Source organism: Melitaea cinxia, chromosome 16 (assembly GCF_905220565.1).
Source record: "Melitaea cinxia chromosome 16, ilMelCinx1.1, whole genome shotgun sequence".
Classification (NCBI taxonomy): domain Eukaryota; kingdom Metazoa; phylum Arthropoda; class Insecta; order Lepidoptera; family Nymphalidae; genus Melitaea; species Melitaea cinxia.
Genome location: NC_059409.1, coordinates 16,097,554 through 16,122,408, shown reverse-complemented (window position 1 = coordinate 16,122,408; position 24,855 = coordinate 16,097,554). Strand labels below are relative to the sequence as shown.

Sequence of the window (24,855 nt, the reverse complement as noted above, 5' to 3'; positions counted from 1 at the left end):
GATTTTTAGTTTTATTACTGATCGTTTACTTCTTATACTACTGCAGCTTACATTAAGAGAACTAATTATTCTATCTTAGTATCCCTAATGCAGACGTGAGTCCACCGACCAAAATTATGCTAAACTTAATTGATATCTTACATGCAAAAAGACATAAAATTGTATTGCGCCTTACTTTAATTATTGTTGTCACTATTATAATAATTATTATTATCTATGTTTATATATACACTTACTTGCTATCTATAATATATGTACACTTATTGTCTAGTTAACGTATATATACATTTATGGCCTACTTGGCCTACTTACAATATACACTTAACCTATGTTATTATTAGTAATTTTTTTTCCTTAGTCCTATGTTTTTTCCTTACATTAAATTACAATTTATTCTTACAAATATGCTGTATTATAAAGAATGAAATGTAGTGGAAAGGAATAAGGTTTCAAAACAAAAGCAGACGTTTTCTTTAGTGAACTATGTTGGTAAGCGCAGTGTGCTCGTAGGATTGCCACGGAGGCTGGATAAAGACTGCGAAAAACTAATGTGTTTAAAACGAGCTTGTAAAAAGATCCCTTACTAACAGTAACATAGGTTAAGTGTGTATTGTAAGTAGAACATAAGTGTACATATATGGTAAATAGGAAATAATGTACATATATGATAACTAGCCAATATAGTATAGTTTTCCATCAAACAGTGTTTTGTAAGGAAAAAAAATGAGCTTGTTGGGGGGGGGGGGAATAGTAGTAACAATAATAAACGTTATTGTATATCAAAATACACAGAAATATTACATAGCAAAATAGATTTTTACAAAGTATCATAAGATACAAACGACGGCCTAATCGCTAAAAAGTGATTCCTTCCAGGCAACCTAGGGGCAGAGGAGATGGTATTGTAGGGATATATGTCCTTCGGTGAATTGCGATAGGCTGATGTGAAGGACGCAAAATGTAAAACGCAATAACTGCATAAAGTTTTACTGCAGATCCACACAAGAAAATGCAAGATCTCAAATCATTTCAAAAATAAACTTGAACACAATAAAGTCAGTTTTGAAACGTATATAAGTACTTAGCCTTAATTATTAATTTCTTACAGGCAATACGGTACAAATGAAACAACTTACAGACTAAATTAATCAAATAAATAAATTGTAAATATCTTATAACACACGCTCACGGTCATCTGTTCTTGAGGTAATCAGTTTAATGATTGTGTTATAGGTAACAGCCGACTGTTATAGTTACTGTCTTTTTTATAAATATACATATAAATAATACATATATAAATACAAATATTAATCTCAAACTCAGGTGGCAATCGCCGCGAACCACGGGCCAGAAAGTAGGTATACTACAAACTGCATGTATAAAATATTAACATAAGCCAGTTAAAGTTATCATTTACCGTATGAATAATAAAAATATATAAAAAATGAGTTCATATTTATACATTTTAAAAATTTTAACGAAATCCGAGGATCGCAATAAAGTAACCACTGCAATGAAACTGTATTCGTGATACAGTAATCCGATCGGCTTTCAACTGGTATTTAAAATATATTTATGAGTTTATTTAAAATCAATTTAAATATAACTTTTTTCAATCTCATCGGATTTTCTCGGATTTGATTTATTGATTTTTATATTTGACTAGCTCGTTGGCGCGGTTTGTAGTGGCCCTGCTTTCTACTCCGCTTTCTACTCCGGTTGTGGGTTCGATTTCCGCCTAAATCTGGGTGTAATATTCGTATTTGTTTGGTGTACAATAAAGTGTAAAATAAACAATAAATAAATATTTTTATGTATATATATATGTTTACTATATCAGTCAGCTGTTACCTATGACACAAGCGTTATGTTGCTTACCTCAGGAACAGACGATTGTGTGTGACTGATACAAAATATTATTAGCATTTGACTCGAACATTGGATCACGCGATTTTGGCTGTTCCGTTACAATATTGCTTATGTCACTAAGAGATAACAATTTTTTTTTCTGGTGAAAAAATCTTTAACATTGATCCTTTCGTTTTTGACTTTATCCATTACAAGCATTCAATATTTTAAAAACAGTAATTGTACCACTACAATGTCATTTATCAGTATAGATATAATTGTGTTTGTTGGCAATCGGAAAAAACCGACTTCAATTACATCGACACGAAATACATAGACGGTATACATAGACGAAAAAACGCATTATTAGATATAACTCGAAAAGTACTACTCAGATCTCACTGTCAAACAGTCAAAAGTTCTGAGATAACATACAAAAAAAAAATACTGTCAGAATTGAGAACCTCCTCCTTTTTTGGGATTCGGTTAAAAATTGTCACTGACTCATTACACATCTTTAAATGGATTTTATCACTCAACGTACCAATTTATATAACAGAAGACGTGATAAGGAATGTCTTGTTAAATAATTTTTTATCAAATAATGTCATAATTTTTTATCCATTCAACTGTATTGTCAATTGATCGAGACTTTTTTAATATTTCGGCATTGCTCTTAACTGTATTCAAATTATTATTGTTTGTTATCTATACAAATAAATAAAATTAGAGTGTCTGTTTGTAATATTAAAATAACCACTTTTTGCTAAATATGGATGTATACATGGTACATATATGTACCAAAATAACATTTTTTTACAATTTTTGTCTAATTGTCTATCTGTCTATCTCTCTGTTTGTTCTGGCTAATCTCTGAAATGGCTGGGCCATTTCTGAGGGGAATTTCACTGGCGGATGGCTGATGTGATAAGGAGTAACTTAGGCTACTTTCATTTTAGAAATTTATTTATTTTATAACTCTACGAACTGAACAATAACTTTTTTGTTAAATTCCACGCGAACGAATTTCCGGCCCAGCTTAGTAGCAGTTATACTCTGTATATATACGTGCTTAAATAGTCTAACACATATAATTAAGACAACGCTTAAATTTTAAGATCTTTTCTGTATAATTATAAGTGTCTTTTATCGGTGTCTATCTTATTGGTGTTAATTCAATAAATAAATAAATAGCTTGTCTCAAAAAAAAATCTATACCATTTAGCTTAACAAATTTTTCGTTACACACATTTAGTGCTAATTTCATTCTAGTCAAGAAATAAACGAATTCCGAAGTCGGCAGATGACGTGACGCGAACATTTGACAACTGACAGCTGTCACGTTTTGTTGTTTCATTTGTCCTCATTTCGTGCCACTTATGTACGAGTACGTATTTAAACATATCAGGCAAGTCTATATGGTTTAGTAATTTGCCTATCCCTCGGTAATAAAAAAATGAATGTACATACTTTTGTTTGTCTATGAGCGTGTTTGTTTGAAACTGAGGTAGGGCAAAGCAGGAATTTCCTGCTCAAAATATGGAGCAGCCCGACTGGGGTAGTACCTCGACCTTACAGAAGATCACAGCAAAATAATACTCTTTTCAAGCAGTATTGTGTTCCTGGTGGTGAGAAGGTGACCAGAGCTCCGGGGGGGGGGGGGGGGATTGGGGATTGGGTCGGCAACGCGCTTGCGATGCTTCTGGTGTTGCAGGTGTCTATAAGCTACGGTAATCGCTTACCATCAGGTGAGCTGTACGCTTGTTTGCCGACCTAGTGACGTACAAAAAAAAACGAATGACACGTACCTTTATACTGATTAAACAATTGACTGTATACATCCTACTTCCTACTAATATTATAAATGCGAAATTTTATGAGGGTGGGTGGGTTTTTGGTGTTTACTCCTTACGAATCGATTTTCACATAAGGCCTCCGGTATGAAAAAAAAATATGAGAAGTAAAATCTACTGAACGAATGACCTCGTTACGTTTCTCGCAACGCCATCTATCGGAACTCGATAGGATTCCGATAGACGACGACGTTTTCTAATTATTTAATTCGTTTATTTACTATTTGATATGGTATTAATCTTTTTCTTTGACTAGTAAGCCTTTTTTGTGCCTATTTAGACAGTCGATCTGAAGGAGTAAACTCCAGTCGTGCTTCGGAGCTGACACACACTTTTTGTTACTCTTTCACGAAAAAACTATTGACCTTATCATTATAAAGTTTTGTGCGCACATTGTTGGTAATCATACTTTTATTCCAATACTCTCACGGTTTAAGAAATAACGAGAGCGAAACGGCGAGAACTTGTTAGTATTATGTATACAGAATTATAAGGTTAATTAATGTATTTTTTTAGCATTTTTATTTCGGGAGGATAACAAAACAGAAATCAATATGCGTAGTAAAAATTGCAACATATATTATTGAAATATATATCAAGGAAAAAAATCTACATGGAACGGTCACAGGGCTGGCTTATGACTGCTGCGCTAACGGTTTATGGTTCGATCATTGCACATATATGGCATACATTTGTATTGGCCATACAAAATTTTGGTCTGGTCTGGGTGCTTGTGCTTGTGTATTTTATGTGTCGGGACCACCGACACAAGACAAAATCATTTGTTCTGTCGAGTGTAAGGCGTTCACAGTAACGTAGCGAGCTTAACTTGTGCCTGGGGCACTATAACTTCCCCCCCCCCCTATTCTATAGCCATATAATATGTCCAGCATTTTTTTGTCTTGCGGACCATTTTTCGCCTCTTTGTGAGTAGTGCCCAGGGCACGATGCCTCTCTTGACCTGGCTACGCCACTGGTTGTTTATTTATTTATTTTTAAATTAGTGATAGTCTACTTCAGTGTTCGCGCTTAACCAGTATAATTAAAACTTTACTACATCATGAGAACTGATATAACTTTTACGAACAATGTACTTACTCGTCGGGATCATTAAAGCTGGATTCATTAAGCATCACCTGATACCAAAAGGGAGGTAGATTGATGATGGTTACAGTGTAAAATGTATATGAGTTTCGTGTGTGAAAATGAAATATTTTTCATATGAAAATTGATTTATGAAAATTGTTACCGCACAGAGGAACTAAAGGGATTATAATGAAAATAATTGGTACGTTGACAGTTTGAGATCTAGAATAACTAATAGGCTAAGTTTTATCTCGACATTTCCACAGGATCGGAGATTAAGCGATGAACCTAAGGTAGGTCTAACAATAGTTAGCGACTACCAAGTCTAATCTATAATCTATAGGCAAACTAAGATAACCCTTTTATCGTCCGGATAATCAATTTCCTCTTAATAGGAATTCCTGAACTGTGTTCCTAAGCTCTTAGCCTGTTTGATATTTAGATTACTTTTCGAAACGGATCCTCATAATGTATTCAATTTCGAGAAATGATCCCAGTCCTTGATTAGACGGTAGTCTCATTTGCCTTTTGACTAATTAAGTCCGGAAGGTAATATCGAGGGGATAGGATTAGTCGTCCAGGATGAAGGAGTGGACTTTCACCGGCGGTTTGGACTAACCAAACTTTTGTCACAAATGAATTGAATGTAGCTTCACTAAAATTAATTAATTTATAAAGCGTCTTTAGAGTTTTCGACTTATAGTGATGCTGATAAATATGAAGAAAAAAAACCAGCGTGCTTTAGACCACATTACTGAAGTAATCTTCGTAAAAACGTAACTCTCTCTTTGTCTATCTTCACTTAATATATAGACTAGCGCTTGACTGCGATCTCGCCTGATGGTAAATGAAGAAGCAGCCTAAGATGGTGCGTGCTTGCCTAGAAGATGCCTATCCACTCTTGATTTAAAAATACCCAAGTTATAGTTGGAAAAACGGAAGCTGGAAGGGCATTCCAAATTTTTGGGATGCGTATTAGGAACGAGGAAGCAAAGTGCTTAGTCCGAGATCGTGAGATTTCAACCACGTAGCGGTGCAGATTTATGGGATGCCATGTGGTTCGGTGGCAGAAAGGTGATGGTGGAACCAAATTGTATAGTCCTTGAACACACTCCCCGAAATATAACCTGTGAAATACTGACAAACAGGCAACCTCAACTTCCATTCGCCTCGCCCAATCACATTTTTCGTAACGCTCTCATCACGCATTCACCAGCTTACTCCTCAAGTCAAGCGTGCGTAAAAAAGTTTTACTTCAAAACTGGTAAATGATTTAGTCTTATCTCTAAAGAAAGTATAGCAATTAAATTCATGGTCTCCAATGTATCTACTGGTACCTACAATTTAGTAAAATTTAAGCAATAACACAATCTTTAATCCTTATGCAATTTTATACGTGAGTTTTGGTCGAGGCTAAGTGCATTAGCTCAGCATTTGTTTGGCTCCAATCATTAGTATTTTCGTTTCCATTATTATATTCATATGTTGAATACTTGCAATGTAACTTGAAATTTCGAAGGATTTGATCGGTTTTGGCAGCCTTCTCAGCAAACTTCCGGTTCATGTTATTTCCGTTGACTTGTGTAGTTGGATATGTAATTTCCTGTGGGATTGGTCTTTTAGAATGGTCGATACGCACGCTCAGTATTATTGGAAAGGGATCACTAACTGGGCTGATAGATGATGAGAAAGATACATGTGTGGGCTTAGTGGTACTGTACTTCACGTAAAACTAGTGAAGTTATAATGCTACAAATTCTACATCATGAATCGGTGGTACCGGAATTAATTCGTACAAAAAAAAAAAAACAAAAAAAATTGTAAAAGTCGATCCAAAAATGTTGGCTGAAGCCTACGAAAATATAGAAGATTTTCATTTTATTTGGAAATAAAAACTCAATCAGTCGCCTGCCATAATCTTAAACGAATCAAAAGAACGACATACGCCGTATTCTTCGGATCTGGCCCTCAGAGAATTTTTCCTCTTCTCAGTCCTCAAGAGAATGCTCGCTGATAAGAAGTCTAGCTCTCGTCCTATAAAAATGGTATCGAAAAATTTAAATAATCATTGTATCGCCTTCGAAGGCAACTATGTTATATAATTAGCTGTGGCCGAGACTTCGTCCGCGTTACATTTAACAAAAAAGTTAGTGTTCTGTTCGCAAAGTTATAAAGCCTAAGTAACTTCTTATTACATCAGCTATCTTCCAGTGAAAATTCCTTCGAAATCGGTCCAGGAGTTTCAGAGATTAGCCGGAACAAACAGACAGGCAGACAAAAATTGCAAAAAAATGTTATTTTGGAGTATGTACCGTGTATACATCTATATGCATTTAGTAACAGACAATCCAATTTTATTTCTATGGATAAAACCAAATTACATCATTATTTACATATTTTTATGCTAGCCTATGCACTTTTCAGCCCAAGTGTTACCTGTATTACCGTCACAATTCTTAAAATAATAAAAAATAAACATATAAAAGTGTGTCGATATTAAAAAATTACGTTTTCGTCGATCATAAACGTTCATAGTTCTAAAGACCTTTAGTGGCCATAAATAGTTTTTGCGTGTTTTATGACCTCCCATTCGTCTCTGAAACTCTTCGGCTATGAAAGGAATATAAGTTACGTTCGAGACGCGTATTAAACGTTCCATGAAATTATGTTCAGAAAACCGTGTGATATTTTAGATTTTTTTCTATATTGTAATCTATGAGAATAATTCAGTTGATCATTTTCCGTCGTGAAAAATAAATTTCTTCGAGTTTCAGTTATTTTATGTTTGCTTCAGTGGATAGGCACTAATTCTAACCTTTATTCCTTATCTAAAAAATATCGGTGTTTTCGTCTACGTGGAATTTTATTTTACCACTAGATGTGCCCCGCGGTTTCACTCACGTAAGCTTAAGAAAAAATAGGTAAAATATCAGATAATAGCTTATAGTCTTCCTCTATAAATGAGAACACTACAAGAACTTTTCAAATTGGATCAGTAGTTCCTGAGATTAGCGCGTTCAAGCAAACAAACAAAGAAATTCTTCAGCTTTATAAATATATATATAAATGAGCCACCAGTCGAACGGCGATTCAGCGACCAGGTCATACACATTCATATAACCAAATGAAGGATATTTAATTTTAAAAGTGTTAATATATTAGGGATTAGGCAGAATATATGTATGGCTGATGCTTGTAAGGAAGCTATTTATTTCAATAATTTGTTAAAAGAAATTGTAAATGAATTATATACTACTGAATTATATAATGATAACCAGGGTGCACTTAAGCTGTCTTCGAATAATAATTATAATAAAACAACCAAACATATAGATATAAGATACCATTTTTGTAAGGAATGTGTTGTTGATAAAATTATTAATTTCGAATATTTGGAAACAGCTGATATGCCAGTAGTTTTATTTACAAAAGGCTTGAGTAACATTAAGAATTATTATTTTATGCTAGGGATACAGGATGTTAGAGTTGTGTAATTATTAAGCTTTTTCCTTGTTTGATATTGATGTGTAAGTTTTGTGTACCTGCATTATTTTGACGAATGGGGGTGTTGTTATCTATCTATCATCATCATCATTACAGCCTATACAGTCCACTGCTGGACATAGGCCTCCACAAGTTTACGCCAAAAATAACGTGAACTCATGTGTTTTGCCCATAGTCACCGCGCTGGGTAGGCGGGTTGGTAACCGCAGTACTTACTGGCTTTGTCGCACCGAAGACGCTGCTGCCCGTCTTCGGCCTGTGTATTTCAAAGCCAGCAGTTGGATGGTTATCCCGCCATCGGTCGGCTTTTTAAGTTCCAAGGTGGTTGTGGAACCTTGTTATCCCTTAGTCGCCTCTTACGACACCCACGGGAAGAGAGGGGGTGGCTAAATTCTTTAGTGCCGTAGCCACACAGCATATCTATCTATACATATAATAAAATGGTAGGAAAGTCAAAACTGTACATTGAACATTTTTTTTAAAGAATACATGGGGTGTGATCTACAATCAAAAATATAGTTTTTAGAATTTTTGTCTGTTTGTCTGTATGTATGTCCGGGATAAACTCAAAAAGTACCGCATGGATTTACTTCAAATTTGGCACGAATATTATTAAGAAGTTGGGTCAACATATAGGCTACATATTATCATGCTACCCTATCACCTACCGGGAACAAGCAGTGAACCTTTATTTCCTCAACGCATTCTGTAACAACGTGTAATTTAACGACGCATATTTGAATATTGTTGTTATTATGTTAATAGCCATGCTATATAAGCTAGCTTTACACTATAAAAATCACGCAATATAAGTAACTAAGCCGATAAACATAATTAAATGAATATAAGTAGACAAGACAATTTTACGGCAGCGCCATCTATGAGATTTTTTTGTAGATATGAAATGTAAAGAAGAAACGGGTAAATGAATGTTATTTTAAAAGGTATAATCGTAGGTATTTTTGGTGCTGTATAGCGTTCACACAGACGACGTCGCGGGCAGCAGCTTGTGTATCAAAATAAAGATAGTAACGCCACCTGTATATTGTATAGTCACTATTGTAAACTATTGTATTATTATCTATGTAGGTATATATTATAAAGTCTGTGGTTCGCTCGTTCATTCTCACCGAAAGCGTTGTTTAATTAACAATTATGATACAAATATATCACCACTAGCTTATAATTATATTACTTTACTCATTAGCAAATTACACAATACAGAACAGGTCGCCAGTGAATTAATAAAAAATTAATAAAATAACTGTTATTAAATGTTATAATTGTTTACGAAATCGCACGACAGATTATACGCTTACATAATTTCGTCGGATTAAAGGTATGACAGCTGTCATCTGTCAACATAATATCCTTGTCTACTGTCATTTAAATAATATTTTTTTTCATTTTCTGATATTGTTTTAATTTTATGTGCTTAAGGTGATTAAAGAAAAAAAAAAGCCAGATTGATGAACGAAATTAATATTTTATTTTTGATGTTAATGGTTTTTAGATATTAATTAAGATGATTTATTCAAATAACCAATTATTAAAATTACTGGCTTTCAGTAATTCCAAAATGGCACAGACGATGTCGCCAATGTTACGTTAAATTATAATTATTTTCTCCCCGGGGGCTCTGGTCACCTTACTCACCACAGGAACACAATACTGCTTAAAAACAGTACTATTTAGCTATGATCTTCTGTAAGGTCGAGGTACTTCCCCAGTTGGACTGCTCCAGATTTTGAGCAGGATATTTCCTGCTGTGTCGTATCTCAGTTAATTTTGTTTATATTTTACAAATATTTTAAACATTCATAATAGTACGTAGTAGTATAGTATTACTACAGCGCCTCCTTATTTTGGTCTCTACATCTTGTGTACGGTGACCACAATGTTCTGTCACTCATGGATAAATCCAAATGTGATTCCAACTGCACAGGCATTAAGATGCTTATAAGGAGACTCCAATCGGTCCTGGTTGTAATCAATTTTTTAATTAAATAATTAAATATACTTTAAAATGCTTTTTTTTTTGCTAATAATATAAGGTTATGGATAACCGGTCATATGGATCTATCGGTCACCAACCAGCCTGCCCAGCGTGGTGACTATGGGCAAAACACATGAGTTCACGTTATTTTTTAAGTAAATAAGGCTAAAGTTTTCAAAGAACACATTTAACAACGTTACGAACACACGCAAGAAGCAAATAATCATCATCATTTTAGCCTATCACAGTCCACTGCTGGACATAGGCCTCCACAAGTTCACGCCAAAAATGGTGTGAACTCATGTGTGTTACCCATAGTCACCACGCTGGGCAGGCGGATTGGTGACCGCAGGGCTGGCTTTGTCGCACCGAAGACGCTGCTGCCCGTCTACGGCCTGCGTATGTAGAAGTAAATAATAATAAATAAATCGGTGAACAAGTCAATAATTGGAAAACAGTATTCATGACATGACACAGGAAATATCAGAAATAAATATTCGTACAAAACAATAATCTGCCCTTAAAGGAAATGAAAATGCAATCGATGCCATTTAGGCAACTACCCGCACTAGACTACTACTGTACTAGAACAGTTTTCTAACAAATATTTACCTTAGTATATTTCCAGGGGCAACTGGACTTTGTGGCCACCCCACATTATTTACCTGACGCTTGTATGCGTTGCTTATGAAATATTTGACATTAGAATAACATTGAAAAGTATTACATAAAACCAGTATCAAATTAAATGTAGTTACAACGTCGGTGACAGCAACATGGCGGCCTTCGTCACGATATTGTTACAGTTATAACACTTTTGTTTACTCACTATAATATATTCACTATAATAAAAATGTATTATTACGTCTGTCTGTAAGTTTATCATAAAGTAATTGTGTTTGCTCGTAAACGAAAAAAAAAATTGAAACTGCGTTATCAAAGATTACTCAAAAAGTAGTAATTAGGTCTCGATCAAATTCAAATGGCACTACATGACATGTATCAGCTTTTGATTAAAATAAAAATCATCAACTTCTGTACACCCAATGAAAAGCTATGCGATAACATACATAAAAATATACAATCGAATTGAGAACCTCTTTGGAAGTCGGTTAAAAAGTGTGATCTGTTATCCGCCTTATTTCATAATATTTATTTGCTGTATAGCCTCGTAAGGTCCAACGTAAATTTAGTTACCTATTTTATTAAACACATCATAGTCTGTTCCTAAATAACTAATCGCTCTGGTGTAGTAGTGCATGTGCCCTGTACGGGCCTAAACACCGGTTGTTTGCGGGTTCGATTCCCGATCAGGATGAATATTTATGTTCGCACAAATATTTATTTTCGTTTTGAAAGTTTACCCTTGTAGGTATCCCCTCCCTGCCTCGGACAGCACGTTAGGCCGTTGGTCCCAGTTGTTATCATGTACACCTGATAGCGATCGTTACTCATAGTAGGGAATGTATTCGCCAACCCGCATTGGAGCAGCGTGGTGGATTAAGCTCTGATCCTTCTCCTACATGGGGAAAGAGGGACCCAGCAGTGGGATATTACAGGCAAAAGCTTTTAAATACCTTAAATGTCCCTTTTTTTTAGTAAAACTAAAATTACGTGCTTCTCCATAGCGCTATTCACTTTCTACATTTGAAAAACACACTCAAACGCATAATCAAACTATTTTTCATAAATTTTCTTATTTTTTATACGATTAGGGCGATAAACTGGCGTCCGTCCCATACATTATAATAAGTGGCTACCGTAGGCTGTGGAAAACATTAAATGAAGAAGGCCTATGAACCGTTACCGTTAATGAGAAAGATTTTATTGTACACTAGGTCGGCAAACACGTGTACGACCCACATGCAAGCTACCGCAGACCTTATCCCTGACCCTCCAGGAGCCCTGGCCACCTACTCAACAGAGGAATACAACACTACTCGAAACCAGTACTATCTTGTTGATGTTTGAACTTTTAAGATTTTGAGCATTGTATTTAATAATGAATATTTATTTAAATTGTATTTAAAACTAGCCAACCTGTGCCGACTTCGTTGGGCGTTAATTATTATTTTTGTGATGCAAATATATAGTAAAGTTTTCATCTCACTCACATTTTTCCGACTTGATTTACATATACTATTGATTTTTTTACTGAATTTTTTATTCAATAACAATAAAATATAGCCTATATCACTCCTGAACAGTGTAGCATTCTGTTAGTGTAAGATTTTTTTTAGATCGGATCAGTAATTGCGAAGATTACCTCCTACAAACAAACAAACTTAGAAACTTTCCCTTTATAATATTAGTATAAATACTATACTTAATCAGAAAAGAAATAACAAAATCGGTAAATCCGGTTAAAATATATGAAGTAAGAAACATAAAAAACATATTTGGTAAAATTGAGAACCTCCTCCTTTTTTGAAGTCAGTTAAATAGATTTTTTTTTTTCATAAAACAAAACGAAAACAAAGTTTTGTTCAAGTGGTAAAGTTACGGAATTCAGTACGAAGTTTGTAATCTTTTCCACTCCCATAGGGGGTAGAACTACGAAACTCCGTTTTTATTAATAACGTGAGTTATTTTATTTGTGTAGTGTAAGTGTTAAAATTTTCGGTCAGATTGGATTTTTTTTATGTTTCAAGTCTTTTTATTGACAATTGATAAGTAAAACTTTTAGATATCAATAAATTTAAAATCAGAGTAAAAGTTCAAGGGAATGCATAATAATATTTACATAATTATAATTGAGTTTGCAGGCAAACGAAGAAAAACCGCCTTTAATTATATCGACAAGTAATACAACGTAGGTAGACAAAAAAATTTAAGAGTAAATACGCATTATCAAAGATTATTCCAAAAGTTGTAATCAGAACTCGATGAAATTTAAATGTGACCACATGATAAACATCGGCTTTCGATTAAATTAAAAATCATTAAAATCGGTACACCCAGTAAAAAGTTATGTGGCTTTTCGAGAGTTTCCCTCGATTTCTCTGGGATCTCATCATCAGATCCTGGTTTCCTTATCATGGTACCAAACTATGAATATCTCCTTTCGAACGAAACAAGAATTATCAAAATCGTTTCATAAACGACGAAGTTATCCCCGAACATGCATAAAAAAAAACATATATACGGTCGAATTGAGTAACCTCCTCCTTTTTTGAAGTCGGTTAAAAATGTACTTTCTTGCACTTAAAAATAAATCTAGAATCATAAAATACTAAAAAGTTAGGGCTATAACTATCTTCAAACTAAAATAGTCAACAGGAAATCATAAATCATAATAGTAATCTGTGAAAATATTGTAGTAAACAAAGTAATTTTGATCCCTTAAAAAGCTTAATCACACTACGACTAACAACGAAACAGTCATAACAACACAAATATCAAATATTCGGACATTTCGAGTTTTGTCCAATACGAGGGATATAATTGAGTTTGAAATAGTATTATTAGTTGACAAGTTACCTTTGATATCCCGATAGTAATCCAATAACAACAAAGTCTAAGCACTGAGACCAGCGAACACACTGAGTAACACACTAGATGTGTTTATGTCTGTCTCCTGTGCGGGCTGTTAGCGCTGCAATGATCAAGCCGGTATTAATACCGATCGCGCTACTAAAACAGCGATTTACATAAATTAAACCGAAAATAAAAATCATCATATCAAAAATTTCGCTCTAGCGGGTACATCGTTCCATAGCTTAATTGGCTAGAGCGCCGACACGGTCAGTCGGAGACGCGGGTTCGAACCCCGCTGGAGCGGTCAATTTTTGATATGATATTAAAAAATGTTTAAAATTTAAGATGTTTAGTAGATATTTCTGAGATATTTATGTATTTTGTTAAAATTATCTTACGTTTTTTTTTGAAGTAAAACTTCTTTACGAACGCTTGATTTGGGGAGTAAGGTGAATACGCGACGAGAGCGTTACGAAAAGTGTGATCGGGCTAGGTAAACGGAGCAAGAGAGAGAGGTGCGAGCACACATTTTCTTTCTCTCTATCCCTCATAGCCAGTTACGTTTCGTATATCTAAGACACAGTGCAGGCCTATTGCTTAAGAAGATTTACTTCAGTCACTGGTCTAAAGCACATTCGTTTTTTTTATTCAAATGTAACATAAGACTTATGTATCGCTCATTAGCGATAAGGCCGCCTTTTGTACTTAACTCCTGTTTTTATTTTTGTATTTTTGCTCACTTTTGGTGTACAATAAAGAGTTATTATTATTATTATTATTATTACTTACTGCGATAGTGATTTTAAAACAAAACAATATAAAAAAATAACGTGTGGCACTCGGGGACTGCCGCGTTAAAGCTATTGTATAGCATTTTGTATCAACTTATGCAATTATAATTATTTATTTATTTTATTTATGCAGTATTTCTTTTTCTTTGATATTAATTCAAGTTACACTTTTTGAGCGTGGTTACCGATAAGAAAACAATTTTTTTTTCTTTTATTAAATAAATAAAAGTTAATATTGTTTAAAATATTTTTATTATTTTATTATCTTACAGTAGCTGTTGGTTATTCAGGAATATTTATCATTGAAACTATAGGTTTATGATAACTGAAATAAGAAACATAAGTTTGCGACTTAAGGGGATCCCAGACAAATTCGGCCGTTTTCATGTGCTATAAAGTATACGTTAAAGTTACGTTAAAAATATCAAATAAATATATGTTGTAACTCGGATTCAGTTTATTAATGTGACTGTAAGATATTTGTATAAAATTCTCTAAATAAAGAGAAATAATTGTTTACCTGGACCTCCTTTCGCGTACAAAAATCGTATAGGCTTTCTAATTTTACTACTTACAATAGTGAATATTTTTTTTATTAATTAAGAATCCTGTACTTAATATTTCTACAGAAGGGTTTTTTATTAAGTGCAGTATTTTATTAGAAAATCATAAAAATATAATTTTTCGTTATTTGCCGGGCGACAGGCGGCCCGCGGCAGACGGCCAGAGGCCTTTGTACGGGGAACTTGTGTCGCTCGTCATCGCACGCTGTTCTTGCTTACGCGCAAATCTATTTACTTTTTTTAATCCAAGATAGGCATCAAAATGTAACAGGTAGACAGACTTACTGTTGAATTTTGCAATTGTATTTACTTCAAATAAAAAAATAATTTAAATTATTAATTTTGAGCTGTGTAAATGTAAAGCTGCTTAGCTTGTGGTCTAAGATCCGAACCTAAAGTCGATCTTCACCGAGCCGATAATAGAATAAAATATAAATTTAGTATATCTATACAAATAAAATTGGAGCGGCTGCTTTTAATATTAAAATAACTGCTTTTTACTAAATTCATATGGATGTATGCACGATACATACACAAAAATAGCATTTTGATAATTTTTGTCTGTCTGTATGTCTGTTTGTTCCGTCTAATCTCTAAAACGGCTAGACCGATTCTGACGGAACTTTCACTGGCAGATAGCTGATATAGTAAGGAGTAACTTAGGCTACTTTTATTTTAGAAATTTATTTATTTTATAACTGCGAACTGAACAACAAGTAAGAACTAGTAATTAATATAATTTTATAGCCTAAATGATCGACACGACAAGAAGAAAATTAAATAATAATTATGGATGATCACAACTTGTACGCAAGCTCTTGGTCTAGGAAACGGATCAATCGCATGTCCTAAGTAGTACAAGCTAGAGCCGGTAGATGGCCGAGTTTAATAACCTTTACGTAATACGGATCAGGTGAAGTGCGGGTGGGTGGGGTGTGGCAAAGTCTAAATGCTCAAGGTCATTGAGAAGGGGGAGCCTCTTAACGCACGCACACAACGCCGTTTCGAAGACTGCCGAACTGAAACAACGTTAGACGATGCACGGCCTTCAAGCCACACCTCCGTGCCCGTCGGAGTGGGGAGCGTGAGGTTTTTTTCGTTACGGAATTTCTGGATTCGGTCCCCGCGCTCAAGGCCCGCGATAGAAGCTATGCAATAGCTTAAAATATTGAGAATATTTTTACGGCGTTGTAGATGCCATAGACAAAGGTGAGTTGAGACAATCGCTGTAAGATCCATCATGATTCACCTAGCTATTATATAAATTAATATTTTTTATATAATATAACGTTCCCAGGGTCAATTAGTTAATTGTAAATAATAAAATACCGCGTGGTGTCGCGGGACACCAGGTAGGAACGAAGTTCTTATTATAAAATATTAATTTTAAGTTCTATTCGAGGTATAAAGAAAATAATTATTCGGGTAAAAAAATTTATTATGATTTTTTTATTGATAAAAATAAAATAAAAAAACCACTTTTCAAAATTATCTAACACCGTTATTTTATTTACAACGATTTATAAAAATATATATTAATTATCGAATGATATAATAATAATAGCAAACTGCAATAATGATAACAGACATATCTGATGGAAATGACTATGATAGTCTATGGACTATACATAAGAATCTTACGCTTTTTTTTAACGTCACGGAGGTTTTTTGCCGGCTAGGGCTACAACTCCGCAACGCCCCATTAGGAAATTTGTTCCAAAATATATAAAATCGTCGGTTTAGTGACCCAACATTAATGAATCGCTCGATAGGTGAGAAGCTATGAGGTCTAATAAGGCACGGCTATTAATAATTTATTCTATTGCTGTGTTAGTGTCATCGCGATATTAATTATATCTGTTCATTCATTTTTTTTAACGACGTTGAACTACAACCTCGTTTGTTTCATTTGCATAATCAAGTTTTAGCATTTGTGTTAAAAATCTAATTTGAGAACATCGTATTTTTATATTTATTAATCTTTTCTGTTAATGTTATAAATTAGAAGATTTGTGTATATATGTATGTATTGACAGTTTTATATAGATATACTAAGATCTAGATTTAAAAAAAGACTACATTTTAAGCCCGAAATTCTTAAGATATACTGTTCACTACACTATTGCAGTCTACTGCTGGACATAGGCCTCTACAAGTTCGCGCCAAAAATGGCGTGAACTTATGTGTGTTGCCCATAGTCACCACGCTGGGCAGGCGGGTTGGCTGGCTTTGTCGCACCGAAGACGCTGCTGCCCGTCTTCGGCCTGTGTATTTCAAAGCCAGCAGTTGGATGGATATCCCACCAGCGGTCGGCTTTATACGTTCCAAGGTGGTAGTTGAACTGTGTTATTCCTTAGTCGCCTCTTACGACACCCACGGGAAGAGAGGGTTGGGTATATTCTTTAGTGCTGTAGCCACACAGCTTAAAGATTATATTTTTTAGGTTTGAGATATACTTTTAGTAGGAGTTAAGCAGGATAAACCCCGAGGCGCAACTCGTATTTTATGTTCTTATGTCCAAGTACTTCTACTTACAATAAGAACAAGAAGAACAAGAACAACAACAACAACACGAACTTCTGGCATTAGAAGCGTTTTAGTTTTTTGACGATCGCTGATTCCACTGGTTCCTAACGCTTCTTAATCTAAACTATTTATGGCTGAAGATGCCAATATATTTAGATGACAGGTACGACCAGATCTGAAATTATACTCAGAATGCAATGGTCTACGGCTTTCTGAGACCAAAATTTTCTACGAATTAAAAGAATTTACAATAGAATAAGTAGTTAAAATTAATTAGCTAATTCTTTTTTAATTGTAGTTTAACATTTTTTTTCCTTTTGCTTTTTGTCTCCTTTACTATGTCTAATGAATTGGGTTATGCCTGTAATATTAGATGTAAGAAAATAAAATAAATAAATAAATAAATAATCGACTGGCTCGTTGACGTAGTTTGTAGTAGCTCTACCTCCTACTCCGGGGGTTGTGTTCACCCATATTCAATTCTCGCGTATTATTTTTATGATTAATAAATAGACGCCTCATACTAAATGACCACCCAGTAGGATCTTCTCCTGCGTCTCCTGCTTGATATGGCAATTCAAATGTTTGTCATGTGCGAAAATCGAACCTACGACCGCTGACCTAACACTTCGTCAAAAAAATATATTAACAGTCGTCTGGTACCTATAACACAAGCATTAAATTGCTTACCATAGTAACAGACCACCGTTTTTGTATAATATAAGATATTATTATTCAATGAACATACGGACAGAAAATCGCTTAATCTTTATTATATTGCCTCTAAAGACATTTTTCATAGATGTATATACATTTTTAACTTCACGTTACCGACTCAAATATCGATTTTGACTAGAATCGTTTATTTAAATGCAATCTTTATCTTCATTTTACTGCAATAAATAATAAAAACTACTATCATATGAAACATTAACTAATTCAGTAGATTCATTTATATTGAATATTAGCTTTTACCCGCGACTTCGTCCGCGTGGAACAGTTACCTTGGGATAACGCTAACTTTGATCATTTGGAAAACTAACTGTTTACGCAGCGCACGCAACGGAAGATCCCAAAAGGAGAAAAAAAAACCCGATTTTGAAACATTCTTCATTGGTGCTCCGCTCTTATTAGTCTTATTGTGAAGATATATTGCCTTTACCTTCCTCGATAAATGGGCTATATAACACTGAAAGTATTTTTCAAATCGGACCAATAGTTCCTGAGATTAGCGCGTTCAAACAAACAAACAAACTCTTCAGCTTCATATCATTAGTATAGATTTTTATATCAATTTGTAAATGCATCACCGTTAAAGCAATTAAGCTAAATGAATTTAACGAATATCCTTCATATATATTCGTTCATCTCTTACTAAGATAGAAAGCTTATGTTAACAATATGCGTGGTTGATTAATATTACTTCCAATCTTTACTAATGAGGAGCGGGTTTTTTTTGGTCGGTTATTTTGCGAAAACTACTGAACCGATCGGAATAATACTTATACCATAAGATGCGGCGTGTTTCGGAGAAGATTTTAATATATGATGTGTTGGTGATAACATATCGCGTAAAAAATGTGGATGGATAGATGTCGCTAGTATTCCATGAAATAGATTATGGATTATGGCGTGAGATAACTTCATGGTTAGGGAAGAACGGGCAAGTTAAGTATTCGTTCGTCGTAATATCTTCTGTAAATAAGAAAATGTTGATCTATATCAATTGATTGTTTTCTAATGTTCACGCGAATTTCACTCACTATAATGAAACGACTTTTTCGGATTTTATCGCGGTTTATTAGGTTTTTTAGATGCTCGATGTTTCGGATACTTTTCAGCGACCATGGTCACGGGAGGACTCTCGTTTTATTATATCAATTTATGTCGCATAGGTATATAAATGTGGGTTGTCTGGAAGAAATGGCTAATTAGCCATAAGTCCGCCCATTGTACTTCACTGTCTGTAACTGTCTTTATACTTTGTTTGTAATATATTTGTGGTGTACAATTAAGTATAAAATAAATAAATAATTAAAAATCAATTTTTTTAAGTAGCCTTCAAAAGCACTTTTTAAATGTTATTTTACCAATAATTGGGCGGTGCAAAGTATCCTATCGGATCCCTTATCAGGATCTGCTAGAATGATTTTTGATTTTTATAAATTATCCCTTATTTCATTATTTAATTAGATTTTAGTAATTGAGCTATATTTGTTTAAGTTTTTTTCTGTGTGTTGCCATTATTTTGTAAAAGTTACAATGGGACTGGCGTGTCCATGTAGGACAAAGTCCCAAAAATTAATAAAAGAATAAAAAATAATATGAATCATATAATAATATACATTAATAAATTCAATACACTAGACTTCCGTTGGAGTAGACGGGTCTGGAGTGGAGACCGCGTCTTGGCAAACGCAGTGTGGGACGTCCTCCGGCCCGTTGGACCGACGATCTACGTAAGATTGCCGGTGTAGGCTGGATGAGGATTGCGGAAAAGCGGGATGTCTGGCGCGAACCGGGGAGGCCTATGTCCAGCAGTGGACTGCCATAGGCAGAAGTGTGTGTGAGACTTCAAAAAAGGAGGAGATTCTCGTCTTACTTGTCAGTGCAATTGAAGTCGTTTTTTTCGTTTGCGAGCAAACACAATTATTATGTAAATGTTTATTTTAATACGTAGGCCCATAAAGTACTATATTGTCATTAACGAGTAGCGTAAACTGAAACAATTTATAAATAAGTAAAAAGAAAAAAAAAAAATTAAAAGTAATTATTTAATTTTCACATCTACATACGTCATAATATGTTATTATTTCACATTTGTTATTTTTATTAATTCACTAATTGACATATCACCGGTAAGTAGATTAAGTTACAACCAAAGAAACACGAAATCGCAGAACATTAAGGCAGACCTTGTGACACGTACAGCCTCTAAAAACACGCTTTTTTTTAAGCCCAAAATTGTCCTCGCTCGCCAAAACCTTAATCAAAAGCTAATCGGAATAGGAAAGGAATGGCCGAGAACAGGAGGTCAGCAGTCCAGCTCATTTGAATACCGGCCAAATCATTGAACGTTAAGTATTTGGAAGTGACATTTATCTATTTCAGATACTTTTGGTATATCTGAGGTTAAAGTTAATTGAGTCAAATTATAACTGTGTGTTTTTTTTAATATTTTAATCTAGACAGTATATATCAAATTAAGTAAGGCTACGAAAATGGTTTCGCTGTGACAGCGAAGATAAGTTCGGGATCATTAATTTATACCATGATAAACAAGAACAGTAAGTAAAAAATAATTCATGAACGTTTTTTACTTCGACCCTAAGATTCTGAGATATAAACAAGCTAATGATTAGTGTAGATCAATGCCATTTCTATGAAATTTATTACTCAGAACGACACATTGATTTTACCGGTTTTTTTAACAATTTACCCTACTAAAGACATTTTACATTTACAAAAACTCCATTAAGTTGATTATTTTCTCATATAAATATATATTACAAGTGAAATACGAGGGTATTTTATTTTAAAGTTAATTTGAAATTAGAACGTAAAATCAAAAGAATACCAAAAACTTCTTGAATCAAGTAGGCCTCAAACGCACTTTCGTATCGTCATTACAGAGCATACAATTGCATGATTCAGTCTGTAAAATCCCACTGCTGGACATAAGCCTTTCTCTTAATGTAGGATTATAGAATATTTTTATTTAATTTTTTCTATTAAATAATTATTGATGTCGTAAAGTTAACTCTGAATCAGAATTTAGATTCCACTAAGAAGTTCTTTAATAAATGTAAGAATTTTATCACATTTTTTAAATATGACCCCTCCAGGGGGATCGAAGCTGCGTCTCCGACTGACCGTGTCGGCGCTCTAGCCAATTAAGCTATGGAACGATATACCCGCTAATTCTCAATTTCTGATATGATGATTTTTATATTCGGTTTAAGCGAACCGTGGCGCCGTCTATAGTGAGTTCTTTACAGAAACCCGTAATTATTCAAGGTTTCATATTACAATGAAAATCTTTGACAGGAGACGCGGGTCCGATCCCCGCTGGAGCGGTCAATTTTTGATATGATATTCAAAAAATATTTAGAATTCCTACTGTGTGGGTAACACAAAAATAAAATCGTACATATTTTATCACATATCCTGCGATAAAGAAATAGCCACTAAACCCAAACAACGTTGACACAAACATTGAAAAGTTACATTTGAGTACGCCTGTTCTTATAATATGGGTATATTACATACTTAAAACTATAATAACCTTAGAAATAAACATTTGAAGGTATTTGACCTCAAATATTAGCGTCACAACGCGTTGGCGGTCACAGCGATGGACTCAATAATGGTCGCGAGTTCGATCCCAGCACGAGACAAATATTTGTTTAGATCATACAGATGTTCGTGGAGATCTAGAGGTTGATTATTGTATTGTGTATATTTCTAGATCTGTGGAAGTTTCTGTCACAGAAATAATATCCTAATGATTACCGTTTTGATTATTCTAACACACAAAATCAAAGTATGTTAATGAAATAGGTTTCAACAAAAGTTTAACATCATCTAATAATGCTTTTTATGTACAATAACGTAAGCTAACAATAAGAAAAAAGTTCTAATCGTCTTGCTACATCACGTCACGTGACGTAATAACACGTCGCGTCACGTCACATCGCTTCTCGTCTTTAGTATCTTTCTATCTATTCTAAAATAGTATTAATATTTTTAATCTAAATTGTGATTAAACGCAAATTAAAAAAACCAACATCAATTTACAAATATAATACAACGATAACAATATCATCATCATTACTGTATATACAGTCCACTGGTCCGCTGGACATAGGCCTCCACGAGTTTACGCCAAAAATAACGTGAACTCATGTGTCTTGCCCATAGTCACCACGCTGGGCAGGCGGGTTGGTGACCGTAGTACTGGCTTTGTCGCACCGAAGACGCTATTATCACGAGACGCTATTATTATTATCACCACGCTGGGGATCACTTTGTGACGAGATAGACTTTTGATAGCAACCTGTATAATAACCTGCTGATACATTGTGTTTTTTTGTATGCCAACTTACTCCTATAAAAAAAAAATATAGACGACCTGAAGATTTGTTTGTTTAGTTATTCTAAATAACTTTGTAATACAATAAATAAAACTAGATTTAATTTTTCCGATTTATCCTAAAGTATCTATCTTTACTAGACAAGTAATATCATAGAAGTAAGTTATAAAACAAAAAAAAACGACTTAAATTAACATTGACTAATAATATAGTTGGTATTCGAGAATATTATCTATTAATGAACATAGTTAAAAAAAAACTTACTATGTATGTTTAATACCGCGCGACAGAAGTGACAACTTCATTGCCAATCGCAATAAAACAATAAGTCCCGAGTTTACCCGATCGAGCCTTTCACCTCAGAGCGTGACGGATCAGCCTAACTTACTTACCTATGAAAAAATGTGTGTGCGGTGCGCTAAATGAAGTTTTCACTTCAAAAAGTAGTCAATCAAATTTAACTAAAGCTGTTAACACATTATTTGAAATAACATCACTAATTAAATAATAATCAAAACATATTAAGTTGCAAGTCTAGAAACATTGTCAACTATTGTCATTCTGAGGCAAACTTTGGACAAAGTTTCTGAGTGATCAATTCCATTAATTCCATTCGAATTCCAAATCGAGCAATACAGATAAATTGTAACAGTAATATTTTACGATCCAGCGGAAAATTGAACAATAAAGAAAGTCTTAATAATATTAAACTTCGCTAAGTTATACGAAATAAAATTACTTCAAACGTAATATGATGCTCGTTCGACCTCGCCCTATTGTCGTAAAGGGTCTACAATTAGCATCGGCATATTTTGATCCCGTCCCCTGTTCGAGACCTATTCAGTCGCACTTGAATGTAATACTTGACTTGAGTCAGTAATATTTCATGCAATATATTGTTGCATGTACTTGCAATGTCGAAATCAACGAAGAAACGCCTTGTAGTACAGATAAAGGAAAAATTACGATAAGCATAAACTTTTAGTTACATCATGTAATAAAAATAATTTTAGTAATTTTGTTTGTAGGGAACCCTCGGTGCGCTAGTTAAACTCGCACTTGACCGTTTTTTTTTTATATAACTAGGTCGGCAAAGAAGTGTACGGCTCAGCTGATGGTAAACGGTTACCATAGCTTATAGACGTCTGCAAAACCAGAAGCATCGCAAGCGCTTTGCCAACCCTATTCCTAATTAGGCAGTGAGGTAAAGAACAGCGAGAAATATTCTGCTCAAAAAATGGAGCGGCCCGACTGGGGTAGTACTTCGACCTTACAGAAGATCACAGCTAAATAATACTGCTTAATATTGTTGTGTTCCTGTTGGTGAGTAAGGTGACTAGAGCTCCTGGGCGAATTGAGGATAGGGTCGGCAACTCGTTTGTGATGCTTGTTGTGTTACACACGTCAATAAGCTACGATAATCGCTTACCATCAGGTGAGCTGTACGTATATTTGCCGACTTAGTTATATATATAAAAAAATTAATGTAAAAAGAAAAGATTAGATTGTTCGTTTGTAATTGATAAACTATGTATAAAAAATCTAAACTAATTTTAAAAAAATTCTCATATGTTGCGTTGCTAATGCTACGTTCAAACTACATAGGCTTTTTTACGTGAGAAAACAGAATAGCCTAAATAATGTATAATGTATATGTAAATATAAATTGCTTTTAATTTCAAAATGATAAATGTAAAGGAAGCACCAAGTGGTCACAGTGGAGAGGAGGAGGTTCTGTTATCTTCGACTCGGACCGGAGAATGCGTGTCGAGTATTTTCATTGAAGCAACAATTTCTTATTACGGTCTATAATGATAGGGTTTTATTATGATATTTAGCCTAAATTTAGAAACGGTACATTCTCGATAATCTTTTATTGCTAGTTATTGTAATATTCGTAATACGTTTCAAGAATTAGTACCGTTTTAGTGTACCAGTTGTGTTTCGTGTCTTTCATTAAGCGTACAAGGTGTACAATTGTACATATATGCTAAATAAAGATGAGTGAGATGAGTGATCAAAAATGTTAAGATGTTAAGAATTTTTGACTGGGGTGGACTGATTTCGATGATTCTTTCTTAATCAAAAGATGGTGCGTGTCATGTGGTTCCATTTAAA

General features: G+C 34.2%; 1 protein-coding gene across 1 annotated transcript in view; it reads right to left on the bottom strand.

Annotated features, from left to right (window-relative positions):
• LOC123660987 (putative mediator of RNA polymerase II transcription subunit 12) overlaps nt 1-24,855 on the bottom strand; it is a 45,129-nt gene that overhangs the window by 683 nt on the left and 19,591 nt on the right. The window lies entirely within an intron of this gene.